Source organism: Cebus imitator, unplaced genomic scaffold (genome assembly GCF_001604975.1).
Source record: "Cebus imitator isolate Cc_AM_T3 unplaced genomic scaffold, Cebus_imitator-1.0 Scaffold75, whole genome shotgun sequence".
NCBI lineage: Eukaryota > Metazoa > Chordata > Mammalia > Primates > Cebidae > Cebus > Cebus imitator.
The window spans coordinates 2,688,396-2,696,775 of record NW_016107390.1 but is presented as its reverse complement, the minus strand read 5'-3'; the positions used below and the strand labels follow the sequence as shown (position 1 = coordinate 2,696,775).

Sequence of the window (8,380 nt, the reverse complement as noted above, 5' to 3'; positions counted from 1 at the left end):
TTTTTTTTTTGAGACAGGGTCTCACTCTGTCACCCAGGCTGGAGTGCAGTGGCGTAATCTTGCCTCACTGCAACCTCCGCCTCCTGGGTTCAAATGATTCTTCTGCCTCAGTCTCTTAAGTAGCTGGGATTATAGGTGCTGGCCACCACACTCAGCTATTTTTTTTATTTTTAGTAGAGACAGGGTTTCACCATGTTGGGCAGGCTGGTGTCAAACTTCTGACCTCAGGTGATCCACCTGCCTTGGCCTCCCAAAGTGCTGGGATTGCAGGCATGAGACACTGTGCCCAGCCTTGAGTGTGATTCTTATAATAAGATCTTATGTTTTTAAAAACAGGACACACCTTACCTTGGTCCTTAAAGAATATGTTTGCTTATTCTGCTATGCTTCCAAACTTGCAATAAGTTTTTCCCCTTGAAGAGCTTATCACAGTGTCTTATAGGTGAGTCAGCCAAGTAAGACACCATTAAAATGCCAGTTTGATGAGGCTTCCAGGTACCCTTTTATAAAGATTCTGAGAAAAGCTAGTAAGAGTTTTTGTAAGAGTTGCTTTCAGTGATCCTAACTCAATTAGTGGAGGTTGCTGACCACAGGTCGTGCATGTCTGGAGTACAGACTATATCCTCACAGTACCCGGTACTCTGTTGTCTTTTCATTATTCAACTCAGCAGCATTTTATAAGGCCCACTGTTTGCTCTGCACTGTACCAAGCACTATGGGAAATATAAAAGTTGAAGACATGGGCCGGGTGTGGTGGTTCATGCTTGAAATCCCAGCACTTTGGAAGGCAGAAGCAGACGGATCACCTGAGGTCAGGAGTTCAAGACGAGCCTGACCAACAAGGTGAAACCCCGTCTCTACTTAAAAATATAAAAAAATTAGCGGGGTGTGGTGGCGCGTGCCTATAGTCCCAACTACTCTGGAGGCTGAGAAAGGAGAATTGCTTGAACCCAGAAGGCAGAGATTGCAGTAAGCCGAGATCATGACACTGCACTCCAGCCTGGATGACGGAACGAGACTCCATCTTGAGAAAAAAAAAAGTTGAAAACGTGGTTATTGCCTGGAACAGCAGCTCCTGGGAAAAAATGGAGTAGGAGGAGCTGACTACAGAAAATAGGTAATTTCTAATCTAAAATTAATATGCCACTGTGAGCATACAGTATGAACACTAACATGTTCGAATATGAGATCAGGGATGAGTGCCAGAAGTATATTAGAGCAATAACAATAACATTAACACCTAACGGTCATTAAGCATCTCTCCTGTGCCACACACCACACTTGGCACTTGACTCACATGATCTCATTTAATCCCCACCAGAACAAGAAGCTTACAGTTATGGCAGTTATCCCCAGTTTAGTTTGAAAAGCTGGCACATACAGAGATTAAGGGCATGATACTGACAGACAAGTGATGACATGAGGCTCCAAACTCAGACCTGCCCGACTCCACGGCCCAAGGCTGGCATTTGTCACTGCTGTGACAACCACTGGTGCACTGTGACGTCTAGTCTGGAAATAAAAGAGAGTTGATTTTGTTCTGTTACATTTTATTTTTCACAGAAGTGAAAAGGAAAAGGAAGCAATTCATTGTAAAAGCATGCACAAAGAAGATGCGGTTTCTATCATGCCATCGCTTGGGGGCTGCTACCAAGTCCCTCCCTGGTAGCTTAGGCCTCACTGGGGTTCTTTTTTAAAAAATTGTCTTCCTAAGTTGTCCCCAGATTCCTTCATGTACGACATACCTGGGACACCACCATGCAAAGCCAAGTGCTGGCCAGCAGCCGGTTCCTGCCTGTGTTCGTGTCGGGCTGAGGACTCGCTCAAGTGGAAATTCAGCGATGCATGAGCAGCCTGCCTGTTCACTTGGTGAAATATGGCAGAATTTTTTATTTCTTAAAAGCATATTAAACAGAGATGATGTTAATCAAAGGATTTAAATTATTTTTTTATTTATTCATTTTGAGACAGGGTCTCGTTCCGTCATCCAGGCTGGAGTACAGTGCCATGATCTCGGCTCATGCAGCCTCGACCTCCCCAGTTCAAGCAGTTTTCCTGCCCCAGCCTCCCAAGTAGCTAGGACTATAGGCACACCACTATGCCCGGCTAATTTTTGTATTTTTTGTAGAGACAGGGTTCGCCATGTTGCCCAGACTAGTCTCAAACTCCTGAGTTCAAGCGATCTTCCTGTCTCAGCCTCTCTAAGTGCTGGGATTATAGGCATGAGCCACCCTCCAGCCTTTAGTTATTTATTAAAAAAAAAAAATACACACACACACACACACACACACACAGACGTATAGCCCGCTGTTTGGCAATGGGGAGGGAAGAGTGTTTCTTCTTGCATCCTCAGGAGTGGCTGTCCCTTTGGGAAGGTGCTCTTTTCAGTTGAGAAGTGTTCAGGGAACCTGGTGACAATGGACTAATAGTTTCTCACCTCAGCTCAGTTTTCCAGCTCTGACGTGTAGGACTCCCTCATTCTTTCAATCACTGTCATTCATGTATTTGTTCATCAGTAAGTGCCTTCCTTGCACATGGCACAGCAAGCTATGTAGCAGGGCTCAAGAGCCATCATGCCCAGCGCCTGCCCTCATAGCGTGGGCTGTCTAGTGAGGGAGGGGGACGTGTGAACAGGCAGATCACACACTGATGGCCAATGCCAGGGCAGAGTGATGGACCAAGCGCTGCTGATGGGCAAACAGCACAGACAACAAAACCACAACCCTGGCCTGGTGCCCTGGCTCATACTTGTCATCCCAGCACGAAGGGAGGCTGAGGCGGGAGGGTTCCTTGAGGCCAGGAATTTGAGACCAGCCTGGGCAACAGAACGAGATCCTATCTCTCTTTTTTTTTTTTTTTTTGAGACTGGGTCTTGCCCCGTTGCCTAGGCTGGAGTGCAGTGGCGTGATCTCGGGTCACTGCAGCCTCTGCCTCCTGGGTTCAAGCGATTCTCCTGCCTCAGTCTCCTGAGTAGCTGGGATTATAGGTGCTGCCACCATGCCTGGCTACTGTTTTTGTATTTTTAGTAGAGATGGGGTTTTACCATCTTGGCCAGACTCGTCTCAAACCCTGGCCTCAAGTGCTCCACCTGTCTCAGCCTCTCAAAGTGCTAGGATTACAGGCATGAGCCACTCCCTGGCCTCAAGACTCTATCTGTACAAAATAAATAAATAAAAGTAGCCAGGTGTGGTTACTCATACCTGCATCCTAACTACGTGGGAGGCTGAAGTGAAGGCTGCTTGGGAGGATCGCCTGAGCCCAAAAGTCAGAGGCTGCAGCGAGCCTTGATGGAGTCACTGCCCACCAGCCTGGGCAACGGAGTGAGACCTGGCCTCTAAAAGGAAAATAAAAAAAAAATTTTAGCTCAACAGGAATAGAAGGCAACTTCCTTAATCAGATAAAAGGATTCTATAAAAAAAAAAAAAAAAAAAAAAAGAACTCTGGCTTGAGGAGTCTAGAAATTAGGAGGTGGCATCTGAGCTGGCATCTGAGCTGTGTCTTGAAGGACAAACAGGAAGTCTCCGCTGGAGGTGGCCTCTGCGAGAGCACAGAGCCTCAAGAGCCAGCTGGCGAGGCCTCGCCAAACAGACCCAGGCGTCAGAACAAATTCTCCAGGGCAAGAGGAAAGTCTCGAGATTTCTTGTTTGTATTTTATACCATATATATTAAATTGTCATTTATTTTTTGTCAGGCTTTCAGCCACCTTGAGTATGTGGCTAAAACCTGTTTGTTTGTCTTAAACTATAGACACAAAGATTAATGTTGTTGAAGTAGCATAAAGACTGGTCTTATAGAAATATTTTATCAACGAAATACACGGAAGTTCTGTGTAATAAAATCCGGGCTCCTTAGCTCTCTCTTGCTTGCTGCGTAGTACAAAATATTTTGTTTTTATCCCTCTTCTATGGTTAATACTTAGAAAGCCAGCAATGACTTTATCTGACATTCAGAAATATCCATGCCAAAGCCTGTAAGCCCTGCAAAGAAAATTGTTGTTTTTCTTCATTCTTTTCACCAGTATTGAGAAGCTCCCAAAGATATCCAGGGTTAAGCAATTTGAATTCAGATTATTGTTATTAAGTCTGGTTTCCTTCTCTCTCTCTCTCTCTTTTTTTTTTTTTGAGACAGAGTCTTGCTCTGTTGCCCAGGCTGGAGTGCAGCGACACCATCTGTGCTCACTGCAACCTCTGCCTCCTGGGTTCCAGTGATTCTCCTGCCTCAGCCTCCCAAGTAGGTGGGATTACAGGCACGCACCACCATGCCCGGCCCCTGACCTCACATATCCACTTAGGTTTAAATATGCTTCAGAGTGGGCATGGTGGCTCATGCCTGTAATCCCAGCACTTTGGGAGGCCAAGGCAAATGGATCACTTGAGGCCAGGAGTTCAAGACTAGCCTGGCCAACATGGCAAAACCTCATCTCTACTAAAAATACACAAATTAGCCAAGTATGGTGGTGCACGCCTGTAGTCCCAGCTGCTTGGGAGGCTGAGGCACGAGACTTGCTTGGACCCGGGAGGCAGAGGTTGCAGTGAGCCAAGATTGTGCCACTGCACTCCAGCCAGGGTGACAGGGTGAGACTCTGTCTCCAATAAGTTAAAAAATATGCTAAAAATGGGAAATGATGACTGTCAGGCTGTGGGATGTTTACTTAAACAAAACCCTCTGTTAGGCTCCCTGGGAATTACGTTACTCAACTTTGAATAATTTCAAAGCTATGGGATGGGCCATCCCCGTCTGACCTCCTGCACACTTAAATAATACTGAGAACTGAAAGGCCCTAGGGTCGAAAATCTTTAAGATCTACCCTGAGAAACAGATGAGGGAGAGTTAGAATAAACCCTAGCCCTAGGGTGCGTTTTGAGATTGAAATGGCAGCCCAGTCCCTTCCATGACATCATGAGTGAATCTTGAAGGAAAGAGAGGTAGCCAGGAACAACATAAGGACAGGTGCGCTGGGCGTGGCTGGTGCAGGGGCCAGGTGAAGTCTTGGCTTCCTGAATGCTATGGAAGTTTGCCCCTGTAGCTTCCTTTGGAGAACTGGGAGAACCCCATGTATCACCTTGTAGAGCATTTTAAAAGCTAGTGAGAAACCTTTGTTGGGAAATGCTACATGCTGTAAAATAATGATAACAGTTAATGAAATGCTTTGATTTCTAGAGACATTCTGTAAAGAGAGAAGTTTGCTTGCATGGGACAGCTGGCAAGCTCGTCAGCTAGGGAGAGGGGAGTGATTCACTCATTCTTGGTGATGGGGCAGGGCCAAGGCTGCAGGGACTTGGGAATTGTCTGGCTGCTGGTGGTTGTGAGATGCTGATAGAGCCCAGCCCATGCCTTGGCTATTATTTGAGGGCGGGAAAATTCCAGTTTGTTAGAACCATTAATAGCAAGAGTGGAAATCATGGGTAGGTTTACAGTTTATTAAAGTAAGTACTTCTAATTAATCAGAAAAAAAAGGTGTGAAGTCTTGACCAAGGCATATTCATGATTATCAGTAAAATAATTTCTCACTTCTAATGATCGTAATAATAAAGAAGTGCGAATATGAAATGAAATGCAACCTTAAGGGTTGGTTAACCCCAAATTCTTTCATCGGAGAGCAAAATACAGGAAACTGGAGAAATGTCTTTTTTTTTTTTTTTTTTTTTTTTTTTTAGCAAAAGTAACCATTAAGAGTAAGGAACTGAACCTGGCATGGTGGCTCATGCCTGTAAATCCCAGCATTTTGGGAGGCCGAGGCAGGAGGTTAGCTTGAGGCCAGGAGTTCCAGACCAGTCTGGGCAACAAAGTGAGACCCTGTCTCTGCAAAAAATTTTTAAAGTAGCTGGGCATGATGATGCATACCTGTGTTGTACCCGAGCGAGTCAAGGAATGTGCCACACCCTGAGAATGAATTATGAGTCGTTTATTAAGCCAGCGACTGAGAGTGGCTAACGCCCAAAATTCTCTCAGCCCCAGAGAAAAAGTTAGGTGGTCTTTATACACTAGTTTTAACAGGAAGGGGGACCTAGCTGACACAAAGTTTTTATAAAAGCAGGCAGAGTAAGCAAAAAGTCAAAAGAAAAAACCGATACATAAGAAATAAAACAGTGCCAGGTGTGAGGAGTACAGCTGTCATGAAAGACACACAACTTAGAGATAAGGGGGCTCTGGGTGCTCACTGCTGCTGCATTTCCAGGCTTTGCTGATCCCACTTCACTCAGCCTTTTATCAACAAAGGCATTTCTGGGTGCCCAGAGTCAGCCTGACCTTGCTTTATACTATAGTTACATGCTTAGTGGGGAGAAGGTTACTAAAATGCAGAAGCCAAGATGGAGTCTGGTCAGCTCAAAAAGGCTAACGTAAAGCCTGAGCAGCTTTTAGTCAGGGAAAGGAGAGTCAGTTATAGCTGGCAAAAAGCTGGGTATCACACCTGCAGTCCCAGCTACATGGGAGGCTAAGGCAGGTGGCCGCGGTGAGCCATGATTACGCCGCTGTGCTCCTGTCTAAGAAGAAGAATAAGGAACTGAACCCAGTGGATGCTGGGGCATCAGGTAGAGGCTGTTGGCCATGTAGTTAAAATAAGATAGATGACCATAATCTGAAACATGTGAAGAGAAAAAAAAGCTTACCTAATTTGTTTTTTGAATGAACAAAATGTACATGGTACAAAACTCAAAAGGTATAAAGGAAAAACCAATTTTTCTTTTTTTCTTCAGAATTTCTTTTTGAGATGGAGTCTTGCTCTGTTGCCCAGGCTGGGGTGCAGTGGTGTGATCTTGGCTCACTGCAACCTCCATATCCCGGGTTCAAGCAATTCTCCTTCTTCAGCCTCCTGAGTAGCTGGGATTACAAGCACACACCACCACACCCAGCTAATTTTTGCAATTTTAGTAGAGAGGGGTTTCACCATGTTGGCCAGGCTGGTCCCGAACTCCTGACTTCAGGTGATCCGCCCGCCTCAGCTTCCCAAGGTGCTGGGATTACAGACATGAGCCACTGCGCCTGGCCCTAATTTTTCTTTATAAACGTGTTCCACAACCACTTGGACCCCACTCTCCTGAGTGCACCGATTCCAGGGAATCCTGTTGTGAACAGGTAGCTTCCTTTGTGTTCCCTTCAGGGATCTCTACGCATCACACTTTTCTCACTGAGGAACACGTCCGTAGGTTCTGTTCCTGAATGTATAAATACCCACCTCATCTGTTTCCGTGTCTGCGGAGTACTGTGTTGCGTGAATGTGACGACCTCGTCTGTTTCCGTGTCTGCGGAGTACTGTGTTGCGTGAGTGCGACGACCTCATCTGCTTCCGTGTCTGCGGAGTACTGTGTTGCGTGAGTGCGACACAATATTTCTTGTCCTTTTATTTTCAGCATTTTTCAAACATTTTCTTTTGGGTGTCTCTTGTATACCCAAGCAGTGATTGTGCCATTTTCAGCGATTGCTATAATTTCCACTTCAGATACAGAGACACCTGTCACTTAGCACCTGAAGTGAAGAGCTTGTGAGCTAATTTCTTGGCTGGGAAGGCACCTGGGGCTGGTACGTGAATAATGTGGAAAATGCAATTGGGGCAGATAAGCAGCTAACAGCAGTGTTAGGCGTGGCCCGCTTTGACTTGCAATCCACTGGAGCCTCCAACAGTCAGAGCCCTGGCCTTTTCCAAAACCTGGGCGGCAGCGGTGTTGGCAGGAATGGGTTAAGCCAGGCTCATCTGGGTTTCTCAAGCATAGACTTCTATTTGTAAAATACTTAGGGCAAATACAGTTCAACATTATTTTGGTCAACTACATTTCTTCTTAATTTCTTTAGATTTGAAACCTTTGTATATTTGTATAAATTATGAAACTCATACAAATGTTATGTAGGCAGAATTTTCAGGAAGTTTTATGCCCCTTTGTGTAAACCTGTAACAGAGAAACACGTGATACAATAGGGAAATAGTGAGGTGTATTTGCAGTCTTAGTACTTTAGAAGATTCTCCTCTGGCCATAGGTGGGATCGCTGCTGTTCCAGCTAGCAGAAAGCACAACCCGTAAAGGGAATTAACTGGCTTATATGCAACACAACTGTCCCAATGTGGACAGAGCTTCAGACGCAGCTGGATCCAGGGCTCAGAGGCCACCATCAGAACCCCGCTCTCGGATCTCTTTCTTTGAGTTGGCTTCATTTTCAGGCAGCCCCTCTCCTCATATCCTCACGAAGGCAGAGGCGGCCCAGGGACTTTGCCTTGCAGAGATTTGTCACCAGGAAACAAACTTCCATCCCTAGTCATGAAACAACAGTCTTGAAATTAGCCAGGAATGGTGACGGGCACCTATAGTCCCAGCTACTCGGGAGGCTGAGGCAGCAGAATCGCTTGAACCTGGGACGCAGAAGTTGCAGTGAGCCGAGGTCACAA

General features: G+C 45.8%; 1 protein-coding gene across 2 annotated transcripts in view; it reads left to right on the top strand.

Annotated features, from left to right (window-relative positions):
• EFCAB2 (EF-hand calcium binding domain 2) overlaps positions 1–8,380 on the top strand; it is a 143,465-nt gene that overhangs the window by 128,723 nt on the left and 6,362 nt on the right. Inside the window, exon 10 of one of the 2 annotated variants that reach the window (XR_005200896.1) lies at positions 7,975–8,348. The exons of the other annotated variant lie outside the window; for it this stretch is intronic. The gene's annotated coding sequence lies outside the window, so the exon portion shown is untranslated. Of the gene's footprint in view, positions 1–7,974; positions 8,349–8,380 lie in introns of those variants that run through there. 2 annotated transcript variants of the gene reach the window in all.